At 44.3% G+C, this 21,536-nt stretch overlaps 1 protein-coding gene across 8 annotated transcripts in view; it reads left to right on the top strand.

The window, feature by feature from the left end:
- The first annotated feature begins 5,491 nt into the window (after window positions 1–5,491).
- The window catches only part of LOC140071027 (synaptotagmin-2-like), a 46,219-nt gene continuing 30,174 nt past the window's right edge, over window positions 5,492–21,536 (top strand). For 4 of the 8 annotated variants that reach the window (XM_072118248.1, XM_072118250.1, XM_072118243.1 and 1 more), the window contains exon 1: window positions 15,408–15,654. The gene's annotated coding sequence lies outside the window, so the exon portion shown is untranslated. Of the gene's footprint in view, window positions 5,629–5,858; window positions 5,973–15,407; window positions 15,655–21,536 lie in introns of those variants that run through there. The other 4 variants (XM_072118249.1, XM_072118245.1, XM_072118246.1 and 1 more) reach the window with 3 other exon arrangements.

The following is a 21,536-nucleotide window of genomic DNA, read 5'->3' as shown; positions in this document are numbered from 1 at the left end:
CAGAAAGATGGTGAGGGAGTACGTAGCTGACCATACCATCATCCTAAATTATCACACAGCTCCCTACAACTACTGGGTTTCAAAGCTGGACATGTGGCACGAACTGGCGCTGTACGCCTTGGAGGTTCTTGCCTGCCCTGCCGCTAGCGTGTTGTCCGAGCGTGTTTTCAGTGCAGCTGGTGGCATCATCACTGATAAGCGTACACGCCTGTCGACTGACAGCGCTGACAGGCTGACGCTTATCAAGATGAATAAAGCCTGGATTTCTCCGGATTTTCACTCTCCACCAGGTGAAAGAAGCTCAACCTGAATAATGTATGCACTCCTCCTCCTCATTGTCCTCCTTCTCCTCCTCTTTGTACACTAAAGCATAGGAAACTGGCTATTTTTTGCCAGGGCCAACTGGCTCTAGCTATAGTACTCTATGTATTTAATTTTTCTGGAGGGCCACCTACCCGGTCCTCTGGTTTGAAAAATTTTTGGGACTGCCACATACAGGCACTATCCAAATTAAATTGTCTCCATAGCAGCCTCCACATGTCGTCTTTTTAGCTGGCTCCACATGTTGTCTCCATTGCTACCTCCACACGTCATCGCCATAGCTGCCTCCAAAAGTCGTCCATATAGCTGCCTCCATACATGGTCTCCTTATCAAACGAACTGTGTCAAGCAGAATTTTGGGTTGTTTTCATGGATTCCACATCAAACTTGTTAACTTTGTTGTCACCCTGCTGTGTAATCCACAAAATATACTGGCAAACTTTTATCATTTACCGATATTATTTTAGCGCTTCTTGCGCATCTGTTTACATTCCCCTCACCCGCCATAACCCAAACTTATAACAACACTACTACACTTGATCTTATACAAAAGGTTCTTAGAAGTGCTGTTTGGGGAGTAGCCTAGAGACAGGGGCTTGGATTGGCGAAAGCTCGCCTGGCAGCGGAGCGCCAGCTCCATCTCAAGATCCAACTAACAAAGTTTTAACTGCAGTACCTTTAATCTACTACTAGTTCACTGCCTCCATACATGGTCCCCTTATCAAACGAGCTGTGTCAGGCAGAATTTTCAGGTGTTTCACCAGATACATAGTGGAACTCGGCCCATCCGTCGCCGCCATGCTGGAGACCTGAAGTTGCAATCATAGCCACGCAATATGGATGCCCCATACTGTCGCTCTTAATCATGGAACCATTTCCGTAAAAACAAACCACTATGCTATTCCATTATTCCTAGGTGAAATATTCAAACGACCCGGCCTGCTTTGAAAATTATAATTAAACGCTTCTGGCCCCCAGGCCCATTTTGGGTGGGGAGGAGCCGAGAGACAGGGGCTTAGACAGGCGAAATCTCGCCTGGCACTGGACCGCCAGCTATATCCCAAGATTAGGCAGCCTCAGAGGCATCCATGCATGCTGCCCCTGCTGTTTCCTGTCCATTTTGCCTCCACGATCCTCCACAGCGTCCACCAATGTCTCATTTCAACTCTCTATACCCCAGACGCTGGAGCACGAGAGGATATGCAGCACATCATTCCCTTATCAAACGAGCTGTGTCAGGCAGAATTTTCAGGTGTTTCACCAGATACATAATGGAACTCGGCCCATCTGTCGCCGCCATGCTGGAGACCTGAAGTTGCAATCATAGCAGCGCAATATGGATGCCCCATACTGTCGCTCTTAATCATGGAAGTCGTCTCCCTGGCTGCCTCCCCATGTCGTCCCCTTATCAAAAGAGCTGTGTCAGGCTCATTTTTCGGGTGTTTCACCGGATACGTTATGGAACTTGGTCACTATGTCGCCACCATGCTGTGTCATCGACTAAATATACCGTCAACCTTTTGTTCACATAGGAAATCATTTCAGCGCTTCTTGCTCACCTCCTTTGGTGAAGCCTGAGTCCATTTAGGGTATGTCGCCACGACACTCTCTAGCCTGCCACTGCTGTCGCTGACTCTCCATGCCGTCCCCTATAGTGTCAGGGTCAATTATTTTGTTTTAGATGCTATCTAGCCTCATTCGGTCACTCTGTCATGGCCATGCTGTTGCCCATAATTTTGGCATAATGGTGCGATTAAGCAGCCTCAGAGGCATCCATGCATGCTGCCCCTGCTGTTTCCTGTCCATTTCCGTGGTGTTTCCATCCTTTTCTGAGGTTCCCAGGTGTTTGGCCAAGCTTCCCTGTGCAGAGCCTTGGTCCCCTTGAAAAATGCTCGAGTCTCCCATTAACTTCAATGGGGCTCGTTATTCGAGACGAGCACTCGAGCATCGGGAAAAGTTTGTCTCGAATAACGAGTACCCGAGCATTTTAGTGCTCGCTCATCTCTAGTCATGACCCTTGTGGATATAAGACGGATGTGAGGACCATAGGGCCATTCTGGTGCCTTTGGGTAATGCTCTGGAAACCTAATGTATTCCCCCAAAGCAACAACTAAAAACCCCATGGTGGATTTTAACATTGTTATCTGTTGAAAAAACTTAACTCCACTTATACTCAAGTCTAAGAAAAATAACACTGTACTCACCTTTCCGACGCCCACCGCAAGTCGTCTTCTTGCTTTGGGTGCTCCGGGTCAGTCTTTGTGTCCTTTGGCTCCTCTTCGGGGTCCCTACGCGATGCCGGTGGCGCAAACAATGGCGTTGGCAAGCGGCTGACGTCATTGTGTGTGCCAGCCGCGAACTGAGAGAGGGCACGTTCAAACGTTGCGTTTTGGCCTGCGTTTTGAAATGCAATACAACAGCTGAGGAGAGGTGATTTGCCTAATTTTAACATTCCCGTTTACAAAACGCATTGTAAACTTGATGTTAACACATATGTTATCACATGCGTTTTGTTAACACATACATTAACATTGCGTTAACAAATGTAAACGGTAATGTAATTAAGCAAATTACCTCTCATCAGCTGTTGTAATTGATTTCAAACGCGATGAAAACGCAACCAAAACGTAACGTGTGAACGCGCCCAGACAGAGCCGGAGGACCCAAGGCTAGAAAAGGACCTGCCGGGCGTCAGAAAGGTGAGTATAGTGTTAAATAAATAAATAAAAATTAGGTTTGGCATGCTCAGGGCAGAGGCTGGCCGGCTATATACTTGGGGGATGGGCTGGCTATATACTAGGGGGGCAGGGGCTGGCAGGCTATATACTGGGGGGCAGGGGGCTGGCCGGCTATATACTGGGGGGCAGGGGGCTGGCCAGCTATATACTGACTGGAGGCTGTGACCAATGTATTTCCTACCATCAGCTTATACTTGAGTCAATAGGTTTTCTCTATTGGTTTCCCTATAGGTTTTTGGTGGTAAAATTTGGTACCTCGGCTTATACGGTATTCATTCTCTGGGTCAGAACAATCATGAGGTTACCAACTGTATATAGGTCTTTTAAGGTTTTAATAGATTTAAATCAAATTAAAACCTTTTGTACAGAATTTTTTTCTTTGTTTCACCCTATTCTCACGCCAATAACTTTTTCATAGTTCAGACTTGTGTAACATAGGTGTTAACATATGCGTTAACAATGTGTTAACACTTGCGTTTGCTGCTTGCTGTAGCAATACAGTGTAAGGTGACACTTTTTGAGTGACAAGCTGACATTTTAGTTTTGACCATTTTTGGACATGGATGACCTTTTAACCACTTTTTATTCAAATTTATATGTGTAGTGAAATGGCAAAAAGTGGCGATTTGGACACTTGCGCACCAGTTTCTGTTACAGACTCACCTCAGGAATAACAATTTTTAAACATTGAGCAGTTTATGCTAAGGGTGCGGTCACACGTAGCATTTACTGTATGCGTTTAAAAACGCATTGCTACAGCTGAAGGGAGATTTGCCCAATTAAACAGCTGTTAACACTTGCGTTTACAAAATTATGTACTCATAATTATGCATGCCTCTTGCAGCTCGAGCCGCCTCTCCTATGAAGGAATGCGCGCAAAATTATGCATATAGTGAACCCTTGAGTGCACTATCCCACGTTGCGTTTTGAGCCGCCGGTGTTTTGCGTTAATTTAATGCAAAACACCAGCGGCTCGTTTCCGATCACAGGCGTTTCCATAGAAATGCCGATGCGATCTGGCCGTGGCCCGCCCCGGTGGGTGCGGCTTTGTCTGCGTTTTCAAACACAGACAAAGCGGTGCATGTGGCACCAGCCTTAAGGACGCAGGGGTATTTTCGCTCACTTCTCGCTCCCCATCTTCAAAAATCCATAACGTTTTCATTTTTACGTGTACAGACCTGTGTGAGGGCTTATTTTGTGCGTAATAAATTTTACTTTCCCGCTATGTTATTTATTATTCCATACCGTGTACTAGGAAGCCGGAAAAAAATTCCAAATAAGGAAAAAAAAAAAAAAAAAACGTGCGTCACGTTCTTGTGGGCTTAGTTTTTACGACTTTCACTCTGCGCTCCAAATAACAGCTCTACTTTATTTTTTGGTTTGGTACGAACGCGGTGATACCAGATTTATACAGGTTTTATTGCGTTTTCATACATTTTCAAAAATTAAACGAATGTGTACGAAAAAGAAAAAAAATTGCCATTTTCTGACGCTAATAACTTTTTCATACATTGGTATGAGCTGGGGGTGTTGTCATTTTTTGTGAAATAAGCCGACGTTTTCATTGCTATCATCCTGAGGGCGCGTTCACATGTTCCGCTATCGTCGCGTTCATAACGCGACGCTAGCGCACAGTGGGCGGGGCTCGGGCCGTTCGCATATGCGTTTCCCGGGAAACGCATGCGATTGATAGCACGTCCTTTCATAACGCGACGTTAGCGCACAGGGTGAGGTCCTCGGCCCGAAAGCACATGCGTTTCCAGAGAAACGCATGCGATCGGCTTAACAATCGCATGCGTTTCCCTGTGCGCTAGCGTCGCGTTATGACGGACGCCTAGCGGTACGTGTGACCGCGGCCTAAGGTGTTTGTTAATAGTACATATGCGTCTTTAAGACGCCTCGAAGCCATGGACCTGGAGAAAGATTGTGGGGCACCGTACAGAGGGCGGAGCACTGTATAGTGGGGCCCTCTATAGAGTTGGGGAACACTGTATACAGGGGCCCTGCATTGGATTCCACTGGAATCAAACAGTGAATGTGGGAACAGTCTACAAAATCATGAGGAATTGATACAGAAAGTATTTTGGAACATTGGATAACTTTTCACTATAAAATTATATTTATTTGCTGAACTGGACAATCCCTTTAATGTCCAAACCATGTATCAAATCGTGTATCTTGGCCGCTTTAACGGATGTTTTTTGTAATCCCAGTGTAAGTGTGGGGGGTAGGATATTGGGTAATTTAGCAATATAAATCTATTATAAGTTATGCTCCACTTTCTTGATACATAAAGTAAAGCCTCTCATCTCTTACCTCATATCTCATAAAATGGCCGAAGGAGGGTCATGTGATCTCTATCTGTCCATGAGCAATGGCCCTGGTAGGACCTTGATCTTATATTCTTAAATACTATCATAAGGTCCTGGCAGGGTGATTGCTTTAAAGACAGATAAGACCACATGACCCTCCATCTGTGACCATTTTATGGACAGGAATCTCTGACTGATGAGGTAAAAGACAGGAGGCTTCAGTTTACTTATCAAGAAAGCGGAGCAGGTGTACATTGGTAAATTACCTAATTCTCCTGACCCTCAGCCCAAATTTATACATCACACATACAGTGGAGACAAATATACTGTATATGCATATTGCATACATATTACTACTGTAGCCTTTCAAACACATGCACTTACTTTTATGCTTCATAAGATGTTGGAAAGGGGTCTACAAGTTGACAGGGATTCAGAGAGGATGGCCGCTCTCAGGTCAGAGCTGCCATGTCCTGCTTTCAGATTCCCCTCCCACTCATTCCTGACATCCAGAGAGAGCGACCTCCGCTCACAGCAGGGAATGGCTGCCTGTCCTGCTCTCTGTGGAGAAGGATTAAAGGATGAAGAGAGGCAGGAAATGGTGAGCTTGTAACATTTTCCCGCCTGCAGTATGAGACATCACCAGCTCTGCTACTTCTGTCTGGATGGCTCTGCTAGTGATGCCTACGGTACTGCAGCACAGTGTTGAGATCTAGTCTAACTTTACACCAAGTGAAAATGATTCTTGAGGCCCACTTAGGCCCGGTGACACACGTGGCGTTTTTTTCGCGTTTCTGCTGCAATTTCGAATGCATTGAAAACGCATGTGTTTTTACGTATGCGTTTTTCTAATGTTTGCTGACATTTGTGTTTTTTAAAAATGCAATGCTTGATGTGCGGTAATTGGGGGCGGCCGTATTGCAGGCAACTGTGTCTCTTGTAATTTGTAAAAACGCTTTGATCTTCTCCCTGCTGTTTGTGCATGTTTGTCACATGCGTTTCAAAAAGCAAACCACAAACGCATGCGTTTTAAAAAACGCAACCGCTTTGAAAAGCGCAACGAAAACGCACCTTGAAAAATGCAGGGGAGAGAATGCCAAGTTAAGACACTTTATCCTAAAACCCATTAATAAAAGACAATATGCAAGTATGATGCATTTTTCAAGGGTGCAACAACGCAACAAAAACGCCACGTGTGTCACCAGACTTACTGCTATGCTACTTACATTGCAAAGGCTTAGGGTGAAGACACACATGGCGTTTTTGGGCCGTTTTTACTAAGTGCGTTTTCAGATCGTTAAAAACGCATGCGTTAAAAAACGCATGCGTTTTTGTCCGTTTTTCATTGCGCAATTTCGGAAAAACAGACAAAAACGCATGCGTTTTCAAAAAAACGCATGCGTTTTTAAAAAACGGATGCGTTTTTTAATGCATCCGTTTTTAATTATCTGAAAACGCACTTAGTAAAAACGGCCCAAAAACGGCCCAAAAACGGCATGTGTGTCTTCACCCTTAGGGCATTCAAAATGGATTCCAAAACACATTTATCAGTGCTTCTACACCAGTTGTCTGGCATAGAAGTGCTGTAATAATAGCAAATTGTGATTATTATCGTCACAACGCCACTCCTCGCAATGTGGTTGTGGAGGGGGAGCAGAAAGGGGTGTAGCCACTTACTAAGTGGGCAGGTTTTTTACGCAAAATTATGCCATGATCGTCAGGGTATGAAAAATTCCCCCCATCATTTTTACTGCCTGGGTGGGCGTGCCAGGTGAGTGGTGTACCATCATGGGACACCGGGAGAGCTGAGGGAGGTATTAGGATAGGTTTAATTCTTTTTACAGCTCCCCCCCTCCCTCAGCCCACCAGTAGTGTTTTTATTAATGTTGGACAACCCCTTTAGACCAGTGTAGAGTAGAACTAGATGGCTGTCTGCTGCACCAGATAAATCATTGTGCGAGATTTGATAATCTTTCTACAACAAAGTTCTGTTGTTATTTGCACAAAATATTGTCTGCACCACATTTATAAAGGGTTTTAGACAGTTTGACAAAAAGGATGTGGCCTCGTGCCAAAACAAGTCTGTGTTCCAAAAATAATGCTTGACTACATAATTTTGTCCATGTCTTCTGGTGTAAAGTAAGTCAACTAGAGTTGTAAAGTACGACTAACATAGTCTTAAACTAGAAGAGATTTATCATCCAACATCAGAGACTTATATGAATCTTGTGGAGTATAAGAGTGTCTAGTCTAGTTCTTACCTTACCACACTTAACATAAATCTGCCCCATTGTGTCTGATACTGGATCTTATTGCACCTCCTATTGGTCTACTTTGCTATGCCACAATAATTCATTGTTTGGCACACGGTCTACTTTCCTACTGACCACGCCCCTTTAACTGGGGACACGCCCATTTTTAAAAGGAAAACTTTTAAAAATGTTGGTACATGGCATTTCAGGTACAAAAGACACCAGAATTCTGGCATAAATAGATTGATACAGCTCCCCCATTGTGTGAACGCAGCCTAAGGCTGAATGACATGAATGGAAGCCATAATCTACCCGCACAAATTGCAGCTAGCTCACAGCCACCATTGACTTCCATTTTACACAAAAAGATGTGCTGTGAAGGATGGAGCAGGGCCTAGTCATGTCCATATTCGGAAAGGCCTCCTTGCTCACTATGGAGATGGTGAGGAGCGCTCGACCCTGCCAATTCCAATGAAGGCGTGCACATAATGGGGCGCAAGCCTGAGGAAGTTTGCAGCCCATTATGTGCACACCTTCGTACATTTTGAAACGTATTTCAAGTAACCACATATGTTTAACTGTCTTGCTATTTACCAAGCGCAGGCACTAGGTCTACAAATATGCATTCTGGGAAGAGAGGTAGTGTGAATGCAACCTTGATTTATCATGAGAATGGGGATCCATTCACTGAATAATTAATAATAATAATAATAATAATAATTCACTTCTGTGGGAGGGGGCAAAGATAGCCAACCCCTTAAAAGGTGACCTGTCACCAGAACATTCCCTCTAGGAGCTGCTCACTAATGCAAGCAGTTTCCGACCCCTACCGTAGTAATAGAAGTCTTAAACTGCTAGCTTTATTGGAACACATCGCACTACATAGCCGTCCGAATGGCGGACTAAGCTTACAGGGGTCCGGCGTATTCATGAGGGCGCTGCCCTCTCTGTAGCTTCTCCCGAAAACTTGCCCTCCCACACCATATGCCGGCAGTGACTGCCTGGATTCAAGCTGCAGTCACTGCCTCCTCGGACCTCCCCCTCATGAATACACCGGACCACTGTTACCTTGGTCTGGCATTCGGAGGGCTATGTAGTGCAGTGTCTATGGTATGTCCCGATAAAGCTAGAGATTTAACACTGCCATTAGAGTAGGGTAGGGCGAGAGAGCTTGCTGCCTACTTACAGGGGTTAACCTAGTCACCTAGTCTCTCCGCTGCCTGAAGCGAACTATAGAAAAATGCGCACCCCCCCCCCCCCCTTCTGTTATATTACATGTTAAAGCTAATCAATTGGGGGTCCCCTCTTCTTGCTTTAGGCCCTTAAAGTGGAATACAGGAATGCATTTTTTTAATATATGACTAGGGGGCAGTAGTGGGCGAGTATAAGATGTTTATTACTTTTACACCTCATCTCTGTTACATCTGTCCATAGTGGACAATTGAGCAGAGAGTTGTAAGAGTTCTGAAGTGGACAGATGTAGCAGGGCTTAGTTGAGTGGACAGTTGTAATAGTACTGAAATTGATAGCTGTAGCAGGGCTGTTCATTGTGGTGGCGCGGTATAGTGCTGAAATGGATGGATGTAGCAGAACTCAGATGTGGACAGATGAAAGAATGCTGAAACTGATAGATGTATCAGGGCTGAGCAGGGCTGATGACGAGGCCGCACATAGAAATATTTATCAGCAATGAGTAAACAGCACATAAAAATATCCTGCAATTTATACCAAAAATGTATTTACTACACACATCAATATATACCAGCATTACATGTACTGTACATCTGGACGGCACTCGGGCACAGACATCGCTTACTGTTAGGTCACCGCTGTCTCTTTCTATGTCTGTGTTGGCCTCGTTCATCCGGCTCCTTCTCCATCAGGTAGAGAACGTCATGGAAACTTCTCCCAGTTGTGACTTATCTATGCAGAATTTGCCACCTTGGTGACTGTGGCCTCCACACCCCTAAAAACAAATCAGTCATTATAATGTCCCCCAGATAACAGCTAACTGCCCCCCACATATACAGATAAAACACTGTGACCCATCAATTTACTATAATATATACTACCATATATTTCCCCCTCATTAATCTGGTAGCCCGATTATACCGATTATAGCCATCCTGCCCACTGTAGTATATAACCAGCCTGCCCCCCTGTAGTATATAGCCTGTAGTATATTGCCAGCCTGCCCCCATGTAGTATATAGCCAGCCTGCCCCCATGTAGTATATAGCCAGCCCGCCACCTGTAATATATAGCCAGCCTGCCCCCTGTAGTATATAGCCATTCTGCCCCCCTGTAGTATATAGCCATTCTGCCCCCCTGTAGTATATAGCTATTCTGCCACCTGTAGTATATAGCCATCCTGCCTCCCTGTAGTATATAGCCACCCTGCCCCTTCCCCTGCCGTATATAGCCATGTAAACAGTGGAAAGGGTGAAGTGTTGTGGACACAAGAGGGCTTCTTTGTAGGCAGCACAGTGGCTTAATGTTCTCCCTGTGTTTGCGTGAATTTCCTCCGGTTTCCTCCCACACTCCAAAACATACTCGTAGGTTGATTAGATTGTGAGCCCCATGGGGACAGGGACTGATTTGGCAAGCTCTGTGCAGCGCTGCGTAATCTGTGTGCGCTATATAAATAAAGTACCATTATTATTATTAGACAAGGAAAACTATGAAATAAGTATCTCTAGAGGACATATGCTACACAGGGCTACAAGTTAAGTGAGGCATTGTCAGATAGCAGCAAACAGGAAGCTTCCTGCTCGGCTTGGGGATTGGCCAGTGCCTTTGATACTCCTCCCCTTTTTCCCTGAAACATTTTTTCGCTCCAGAGAAAGCCAGCAGTGTTGAGCATACTAAGAGGGGCAAGTGAGGAAGATTCAGCCCTGCAGACCTCTCTTCTTGTAGTCCCAGGCATCCACATGCTGTGATCAGCTGTATTTTACAACACACGTTCGGGCTGTCCAACCATCAGTAGCAGCACTAAAATTGCCCCCCAAAATTAATCAGCAGGGGTGCCGCCTGAGGCAGGAGTCTCAACCTTCCTCATGGCAGGTTGAGACTCCTGCCTGTTAACAGATTGTTAAGCTGTGCAGGAGAAATTCTCACCCTCCCTCGGCCACTTCTTCCCTCCTAGATGGACACTAACTATATTAAAATGGATGGGTGCTGTTTATATATTTGGGACACATTGGGGTGCATTTTTCATTTTCAACATTTTTATTTCTATATTTCTCTTGTATTCTCATTTAGTTCATTTGGTTAGTTGGTGTTATTTAACAAAAAGGTGAAAGATTATTGATAAAAGTGAGCAAATCATATAAAAAAGGTGTCCTTTCACACAATTTGTTATCTTTCTTTACACGACTCTTGGAGCGTGCAAAACATGGTAGTGCCTGTAGGTCATAAGTTATGTTCAATCAACATTTATTGGTGAAAAAGAGTAACAATTGCGAACAGAATTTTCAAGGCATGAAGGGTGGTCTCGCAGGACCCCAGCATTAAGATGCATACAACATCATGTCATACAGTGACCTGGCAGCAGACTGTGAAATTGTACTGAGGTAAAGATCGTATTGTACCAGCTGTGGGGGTCCGCCCATCCTTTAAAATGATAGAACAAGGCAAAAATACGAACAGGGGGTAGACAGTACAAGACATAGACGAGAAGGGAATAACTGGTTGGGGAGGGGGGGTCTGGGGTTAGGGATGGCTTCTGTGTCATTCTTCGGCCATACACTACAAGTGTATCGCCTATTTTCAATGCAAGGGTCCTGAAAGGTTACAAATTCAAGTAGAAAACTTATTATTTTAAGCAAAGAGATCCTGAAAGGCCGGGGTTAGCTGGAATTCCTCCCATGGGGTCCACACAGTAGCTGTCTTACTCGGGTCAGGCATGTCTTCGGCCACCAGCTCCTCCATCCTCCGTATGTAGCGGAGCTCCTGTATCCACTCCACAACCGTGGGTGGATGAGGGCTCTTCCAGTGTCGAGGGATCACTGGATCACTGTTCTTGCCGCCGTGAGAAAGTGGCGGAGGAGTCCTTTTTTGATGGAGGAGATGGTGCCCTGTAACACTGAAAGGAGGGCAACCTGTGGGCTAAATTGTATAGTTTTACCAGACACTCTGCTATAGGTGTCAAACACCATCCGCCAGAAGACCTGTATTACCGAGCAGCTCCACCAAATGTGAAGAATGGATCCCACCTCCGCACTGCACCTCCAGCACAGCTCCGAGACTCCAGGGTAGATCCTATGGAGCATGAGGGGGCACCTGTATCAGCGTGATAAGATCTTATAGTTCTTCTCCTGAGCGCTGCAGAACAGAGGGAGTATATGGGAGAATAAGAAGGCTTTGTCCCACTCTGCTTCCATGAGTGTGGTTGATAAGTCCGTCTCCAACGCTGACACAAATCCTGGGTTCCCCCGGGAGGACTCAGCGAGCAGTATAGCGTATAGCTGAGACAAGACGTGGGCTGGGGGTGATGCAGGTCTAAGGAGTGCCTCAAACCCGGTTAGGGATGCCCCAAAACTAGAGTCGGTGTCCGAGCTTACATATGAGGCTAGCTGTTGGTACTCCAGCCAGGACAGTGGAGTGTAGGGTATCTCCGGACACTACCTGGCCCACACGAATATCTGCTCCCGCCTCCCAACACAGGAATCTCCCTCTCCCCATCCCTGGGGGGAATGCTGGGTTATTAAATAGGGGGGTGAGGGGGCCCTGTAGTCTAACTAGGGTGTCCCGAGAAGCCAGTCTGTCCCATTCTCGGAGGAAGTATGGGGAGAAGAGTGAGTGTGTGAAGCTCTCTGGCCGTTGGGCCGGCCGTATCCATGAAATTGTGCGCAAGTGGGGGTGAGTAAGGACTGTTTCCAGAGACGCCCATTGCTTGGTTGCTTTATGATAATGACAATCTACTATGCGCATGAGCAATGATGTGGAGTGGTAAAGTTTGGGGTCAGGAAGACCCACTCCACCCGCAATTTTGGGTCTAGCCAGTGTGGCGTAGCTGATCCTGCTTGTCCCACCTCCCCACACAAATCTCCGGAAAGCCGATTTGAGGCTTGTAAAGAATGAGCCCGGGGGGGTATCGGTAGGATTTGAAATAAATATAAGAACTGGGGCATTATGTCCATTTTCAGGACATTGATCCGGCCGAACCATGATAGGCTACTGTTGCGGTATTTGGCCAGGTCCTGTATTGTGCGATCCAGGAGGGTTTTGTAGTTGAGGTTGTAGAGGCAAGAGAGGTCTGCGGGGATGTCAATTCCTAAGTAGCGAATGTGAGATCTCTGCCACTTGAATGGAAATTGGGACGCTAGGTGGGATATTTCACTTTCGGGGAGGGAGATGTTCTGATTTCAATAGATTAACCTTGAAGTTGCTGAGGAGGCCAAAGCGGGAAAACTCTGCCAAGGTGGACGGGAGGGAGACCCGGGGCTGTGATACATAAAAGAGCAGGTCATCCGCATAGATGGCGGTCTTGTACTGTTTAGATCCAACCTGGAGACCGTGCACACCGGGGTTGCCACAAAGCGCCACCGCTAGGTGTTCCATGACAATAATATACAATAGTGGGGAGAGGGGCAGCCCTGGCGGGTTCCGTTCTTGATCGAGAGCGGCTTGGAGGAGGTTCCATTTATTCTTATTTGAGCCGTGGGAGATGAATATAGAGCTTTAATCATACTCAGAAACCTAGGGCCCACCCCAATTTGATCTAGGGCCGCCCAGAGGAAACCCCAGTGCACACGGTCAAATGCTTTTTCCGCGTCTACTGACAACAGGCATAGAGGTTGTTTGGCAGTCTTAGCCCGGGAGATCAACAGCAAGGTCTTATTGGTGTTATCCCGGGCCTCCCTCCCGCGGAGGAAGCCCACCTGGTCTTTGTGTATGATGGAGGGACAGATGGCCCCTAGACGATTAGCCAGGAGTTTTGAGTACAACTTTACATCTACGTTGATCAATGATATGGGGCGATAGTTGGCACACACCGTATGATCTTTCCCTGGTTTGGGGATAACTGGGATATTAGCCTTAAGGGATTGACGTGTAAATGGGGTGCGCGAGGAGATCCCGTTGAAGACCCTGGTAAGAAAGGGGACCAGTTCTTGTCTGAGGGTTTTATAAAACCGGGGGGTAAACCCGTCGGGACCCCGGGATTTCCCGGCCGGGGTCAGTTTTATCACCTCCTGCTCATTAATGTCCTCCTCAAGAGCCCCCCTATCCTCATCACCCAGGCTAGGGAGTGCCGTGTCCGTAATGTATGTGTTAATTCTGTCCTGGAGTTGTTCCGGGGTCATATCTTTATACTGGCCCTGGATGTTGTAAAGTTCCTGGTAGTAGGAGCGGAATACGTCAGAGATTGTGGAGGGGTCGTGAGCCCCCCGCCCGCCTCCCCTATCTTGTACCTTAGGGATATAGGTGGTAGCTGACCTTGGGTGGAGGAGCCTCGTTAGGGGACCGCCGCACTTGTTAGAGTGTTCATAAAAAAATCTTTTATTCCTGTCCCTTAGGTGTTTTTGGTCAAGTATGTTTTGTAGTTCCTCCCTAGTATTAAGCAGCTCGTTCAGGCGTAGGTCATAAGTTAGATGCACAAATATCTTTAATGAATGACCCTACTTTAACCCCTTAAGGACCAGGCCCTTTTTCGTTTTTGCATTTTTATTTTTCACTTCCCACATTCAAAAATCTTTTTTATTTTTCCATGTAAAGAGCTGTGTGACAGCTTATTTTCTGCGTAACAAACAGCACTTCGTAGTGGTAGTATTCAATATTCCACGCCATGTACAGGGAACCAGGAAAAAGATTCTAAATGCAGGTAAAATAATGAAAAAACATATTTGCGCCATTTCTTTTGGGCTTGGATATTACGGCTTTCACTATGCGCCCCAAATGACAGGTCTATTTCATTCCTTGGGTCAGTACGATCACGGGGATACCAAATTTGTATAGGTTTTAAAATGTTTTCATACATTTCCAAAAATTAAAACCTCCTGTACAGAAAAAAAATTCTTCATTTTGCCATCTTCTTGCGCTAATAAATTTTTCATACTTTGGTGTACGGAGCTGTGGGTGGTATCATTTTTCGCGACTTTTGATGAAGTTTTCAATGCTTTTATGTTTAGGACTGTATGACCTTTTGATCACTTTTTATAGAATTTTTTCTATCTTTCAAAATGGCAAAAAACTGCCATTTGCGACTTTGGGCGATATTTTCCATTACGAGGTTAAACGAGGTTCGGACGCGGTGATTCCTAATGTGTTTATGATTTTTACTGTTTATTTATATTTATATCAGTTCTGGGGAAAGGGGGGCGATTTGAATTTTTATGTTTTTTTAATATAATTAGATCATGATAGCCTTGGATCTTTGTGTGATCCAAGGTTGTCATGGCAACGGATCGCCGCTCCCCGATGAAGTCACGGGGAGCGACGATCGGAGCCAAGATGGCGGCGCCCACGCGCCGCCGGCAGCTTTGCCGGCGGCGATCAAAGGGTTAAGGCCCGCGATCGGTGCTAGCGACGGGCATTTGCTTCATTATGAAGCAAATGCCTGGTGAGTAGCCCGAGAGCCCTCTTCATTCTCCCCCATGCGCAGCAAGACGTAAGGTTACGTCTTATTGCGCTGTGGGGTTAATTAACACGTTTTAGCTTTGAAATCAAAAACACATTAATAATGCACGGATCTGCTCTGTCTCTATATATCCTTATATTTACTCTCCTTTTAGGATCCACCCTTGATCTTGGATTCAGCCGCATTAGAAACATGTGATCATAACGTCCACATGTGACTATACCATAAGTGTGTTGTGCTGTGTTAATCTCGTTATACTTTTCCTCTCTTTTTAAAGAAAAGCGCAGCAATTTACTGTAGTTATGCCTCGCAGGGAAAAGAGTTAAGTAATTCAGGTGTGTAATAAGTAGGGCAGGTTAGACTTGTTGATCTAGCACAGTACGCCAGAGACTCTGAGCATATGCCATATGCTGCCGACATGAGAACACACCACTGTCTGCAGAATAACACACGGTAGGTGCCGCTTTTGCTAATGATTTTATGTTGGTTTCTTAACTCTTGTTTTATGAGTGCGATGCATGATATTGTTCAGTTATTACCATGGATTATTGTCCATCTCCCGAATGACATACAGTAAAACTTCATCACAATTGTCAGTGCAAAGTGGTCAGTCTATTTCAAAGAAGATCACTGCTATACGGAATATATCAGGAAACTAGAGATCTATCTAGGGTGGATAAAGGGGTGGTCTTTAAAAAAAAAAAAAAAAGTGGTCTTTTTGAGAGGATTCATTGCAGATGCCACCACTTATTTGTCATGCATTCTGGTACCATTGAGAGGACCACCCCTCTGACTGGACATTTTAACACTCTTTAGCTCCAGTATTGTACTCCTAGGTGTTCGTGTTTTGAAATTGTGGAAAATGTTTACTATAGGACGAGGATTTCCTATTTAATTTCTACATTTAATATGCTTAAAGGGGTTGTTTGAGAGTTATGAAAAAAAAAAATGTGGGCGGGAGGGGGCTGCTTGAAAAAATAAAGATGTACTTACCTTCCGACGCCCTCCTCGTGTCCCGTTCTGCTGTCGCTCCGGTCTGCGCGCCATGTAAATAAACATGGCCGCCAGAGCAGCTTCCGGACAGACCCGACAACCATCTGCCCCGCATACACAGTGCTGTGAGTAGGGATGGGTGGGCATGGCTGGCCACGGCTGGCCGGGAGCTGAATCCAGCACTTCTTCGGCGGCCATGTTTGTTTACATGGCGCGCGGACTGGAGCGACAGCAGAATGGGACACGAGGAGGGCGTCGGAAGGTAAGTACATCTTTATTTTATTAAGCAGCCCCCTCACAGCCACCTTTTGTTTTTTGCATAACTCTCGGACAACCCCTTTAACCCTTACAAGACTCTTTTTTTGTTTTTGCGTTTCTGTTTTTTACTCATTCCAAAATCACTAGATTTTTTATTTTTACATTTTATTTTTACAGAGATGTGTGAGGCATTGTTATCTGCAAACAAATTTAAATTTTTAGTGGGACCATTTAATATTCCATGCGATGTACTGGAACGTTTGAAACAATTTCACGTGCAGTGAAATTGCCAAAAAAAAAAAAACATTTCCGGCATTTTCTTGTGGGCTCTGTTTTAATGGCTTTTATTCTGTACTCCAAATGACATTTCCTTTTCATTCTTTGGGTTGATACGATCACAGGGATACCAAATTTATAAAGGGTTTATAAGATTTAAAAAAAAAAATTACATTTTGCCATATTCTGAGGCCAATAACTTTTTTACACTCTCTTGTGAGACCTACGCAAGGTGTCATTTTTTGTGGTACATGTAAGTGTTTTCATTTCTATCAATTTGGGACCTATATAACTGTTTGATCATTTTATATTCAAATATTTATGGTATTTTGGGATGTGGCAATTCCCAACATGTCTATCATAGTTACTGTTGATTTTTATATGTGTTCTAGGGATAGGCGGGTGATATAAACTTTTACTGTTTTATAACTTTTTTTTTAATACTTTTTTTTAGATATTTTTACATTTTGTTTTTACTATTGATTTCAGACCCTCTAGGGTACTTTAACCCTGCAGGGTCTGATTACTCATACTATATACTGCTATACTACTGTATTGCAGTGTATATAAATTTTATCTCTAATAGCCATAGTCATTTGCAGGCTATCAGAGATCACTATCCATGACAGGCCTGTGAGACTGCCGCTATCGGTGCCAGCACAGTTACAGTAACAGGTGGATGTCAGCTGTATTATACCTCCTGGTTCACAAAGGGGTTAAGGCTGCACTCACGGGTGGCTTTTTACTTTGGGGCATTCATCAATTGTGGCACATCCTTTTTTGGCGGACAAATTATGCAATTTGCAGTTAGACTGAGATAAGTTAGGATATTAGAATGTGGCACAAGGGCTTGATTAAGAGATGTGGCTTGATTGGGCCAGGACCGAAAAGGACTGACTCCACATTCATAAAGGTAAAATAGAACTTAATGCTGATCTAATTGTGCGGCAAAAATTGCAGCAAACAAAGTGTTGATATTCGTTTAGTTCCGTGACGTAATGTATTTTTTTTGTAGATTTGTGTGTAGGATGTAGAAAACTCAGAACAGGTCCCATTCCTGCTCCTGTTTTTGGCTTGAGCTTTACCATAAAAGTCTAGGAGAATGTGAAAAAGATGGATGGAACACGGGTGTCATTTATATTTTTTGATCAGTTGCTAGCTAATCATGTGCCCCTTTAAGAGACTGGGCTAGTGACCTTATTTGGCTGTGGATCCAAAAAAATGGATGACACCCATACAACACATTTTTTTGCAAGGGTTACATCTAATGCAATCTAACATGCAGGTTATTTGCGACCTGCAGACATATAGCCTTAAAGGAAATCTACCATCAGGGACACTTACTCATAGATCCAGACATTATGACTGTGGTAATCTTCTTATATTTGTTACACATGGCCTCATTCCTTCTAAAATCATCTTTAAAAAAATTATGCTATTGACCCCAAAGGGCTCTGGAGGGGGGGGGGGGCTTGGTGTTAATAGGAGGGCTACCGCAAGCACTGGAGGAGATGAATTAATGTGTCAGTCTTTAGACCAGTGCAGAGTAGAACTAGATTAATCCCTGGGTGTTATTCTGGATGATTAATCTGGATGAAACTGTGAGTTGTACTTCACACTTCCTATTAGTAAGACGAGTTTGTTGCACCGCAATATCGAATTTTCCGGTGCAGAGGTTATTTTCTGTTAGGTCACGCCTCTTGGGGTACAGAGGACACACCCCTTTTTTCAGAAAACAGCCTAAAATGGTCTAAAACCTTCAGTAAATGTAGTGCCGGACAAATTACTCCACTTTTCTGGTGTAGACGGATTGATGTCTACATCTATGAGTAATGTCCCTGGTTTATCATGATGGATTTTGATGGTAGATTTCCTTTAATCCATTTTTACTTATGAGAAATGTCAATGGACTGAATAAGCTTATGAAAAATGGCCTGTTGCAGGTGCATGTCTATTTTTCATGCAGCTGTCCAGATAAGGCCTTAGGCTGGGGCTGCACTGAAATTCTTTCAAAGTTCTACTTTTCGATTTTAACTATTTAGTCACAGCTGCAGTCCACACTACTTTGTTTTTATCTTCAGTTTGTAGATTTTTAAAGTACCATATATATACTCGAGTATAAGCCTAGTTTTTCAGCACAAAAAGATGTGCTGAAAACCCAAACTCGGCTTATACTCGAGTAAAAAAAATATAGGTTTTACCAGGTTTTTGTGGTAAAATTAGGGGCCTCGGCTTATACTTGGGTCGGCTTATACTCGGGTATATACGGTATTCGATTTTCCAGTAGCAAGCTGCAGCAGCAATTCCCTGGAGATATTCATTGACATTGTTAAATAACTGATTACTAATCATTAAGTGTTTGCAGCAGTAGCAGGCATCAGCGAGCACTATTTCCTGGTTGCAACAGTCCCATTCATGTGATACGGCTGATATCACAAATACTTATGATAAATAAGTATTTATCATAGTCGCCGATAACTGGCGCAGGTTAGCCGCCTGCCCTGATAAATTCCAGACCCTTCCTGTGTCCCCTGCTTATTCCTGATGCCCTGTGCGATTATCCTGATTTCCCATTGTGATCTAGATTCTGTTCTTGACCTTGCTCCTGTGCTGCCTGTCCTGACTTTCAGCTACTTCCCCGACTCTGATCCTGTGCTGCCTGTAGTGACCTCCTGCCTGCCCCCAACCACGACCTTGCCTTACGATTCTGTACTTCATCTTGGCAGCCATTGCGGACAAAGTTGCGCCTGTGGAACTACCTGGTGGTACCACTCCGCAACAATTCCAACCTGCTTTGCGGCGGGCTCTGGTGAAAACTGGGTACCACTTAGACTCCGGTGGATCCACTACCACTGATCCTGACACCTCCTTATGGTTATTTTATTTAAACCCCCCTCAAACTCTATGGATTCAATGGATACAGCCCCCCGTCAACCCCATGGTTTCCTTTGTACAGCCTTATATGGGCCCCCCCAAAAGCACTGTCCCCAGGCACTTCCCAGGTATGCCCAGTGCTGGCACCAGCCCTGAGCAGAACTAGCACAGAGACGATGATTACAGGGTTGTTTCTGCTACACATCAAGGGAACCAGGAAGCCTGCGCGTTATATATCGTCAGGATAGAGTTCCACCGACAATGCTGTCATTTTGTGATACAAAACTTTTCATGTTTTGGATCATGGACCCATCAGCGTGTTTTATCCCTAACCCTATTATGGGCCATGTGACCTTAGCATAAAGCATACCTCCCAACTTTTGTAGCCAAAAGAAAGACACAAGATGCAACATCATTTATCGCACCTCTTACCTTAGGCCCTAGTGTTACCACTTCAAAAGTAATGCCCCCTTTCTGCGGCCCTTTGCACAGTATCATACCCAAGAGCAAACCCCATACCCCCAAATGTTTCCCTAAATAGTATAATGTCCCTTTCTGTGACACTTCACACAGCATAATGTCCCAGAGTGAACCCCATACTGGAGATCCCCTAACTTGCTTGCTTTAACAATAGTAATATTAATATTTCCGTTTTGCTATAATTCCACGTTGACTATGAGCTAAGTATCTCCATGTTTGATAGGAGAGTTTGAAGAGGAAGATTACATGTGACTTGTACTAATACATTATCCTTTGTTCTCAGTGCAGTTTGGCTTTCAAAATTGTTCAGTATAAATAGACTTAAATCCTGTTTAACCCCGTACTGTATAGATCTAACTATATAATAAAACACACATCTGCCATTTCCCTATTGACTTATCATTAAAGGGATTCTCCCAGCTTCCACACTTCACCAACAAAAAATATTAAAGGTATGCTTGAAAATCATTTACTTTATGGGGTATTACACCCTAAAAAATAGTGCTACTGTCTTCCTTGAGGGGTTCAGTTTCTAATATGGGGTCACTCGTTGGAGGTTTTTACTGTGCTTATATCTTAGGGGCTCAGCAAATGCATCTAAATGGCATCTAAAATTGCAGGTAATTTGCCCTTCAAAAACCGATTGGTGCAGTAGTTTGCGACCATGTTTCACTCATACGAGCCAATGTTAATACTTTCTATACAACAAGTGTGGTGGTAAAATGCTCAATATACCCCTGGTAAACTGCTAAAGTCTGCTAAAAACACTAAAATGCTCGGGTGCTCGTTATTCGAGACAAACTTTTCCAGATGCTCGAGTGCTCGTCTCGAATAGCGAACCCCATTTAAGTCAATGGGAGACCCAAGCATTTTTTTGCTAAAACAGATCAGTAAAAGAACAGTGCTTAATTAAATATTCCAGTTGTTTCCTGATGTTTTGCTTGTTAGAACACATTGAAATAACACTATTCTTCACTTTGCAGGTGTGCGCGCGTGTCTCCTACTAAGTTAGGAGATGTTCGGAACATCTGGAATGTGAAGAATAGTGTTCTTTCAATGTGTTCGGCAATTAAATGTTCCTGTATTCACTGTTTTTAATGTTTTAATTCTATTCTTCACTTTGCAGATGTGCGCGCGTATCTCCGAACCTATCGGAAGACACGCACCTGCAATGTGAAGAATAGAATTAAAACATTAAAAACAGTGAATACAGGACCATTTAAGTGCAGAACACATTGAAAGAACACTATTCTTCACATCCCAGATGTTCTGAACATCTCAGAACCTAGCGGGAGACACGCGCGCACACCTGGAAAGTGAAGAATAGTGTTATTTCAATGTGTTCTAACAAGCAAAACATCAGGAAACATCTGTAATATTTTATTAAACAATAAAAACACTGTTCTTCACTTAATTTAATGCTCGATCGCGAGCAGGGGAAATACTCGTCCGAG

Source organism: Engystomops pustulosus, chromosome 7, assembly GCF_040894005.1.
Source record: "Engystomops pustulosus chromosome 7, aEngPut4.maternal, whole genome shotgun sequence".
NCBI lineage: Eukaryota > Metazoa > Chordata > Amphibia > Anura > Leptodactylidae > Engystomops > Engystomops pustulosus.
Note: the sequence above shows the minus strand (reverse complement) of the source record. Positions and strands in the feature narration are given on the sequence as shown.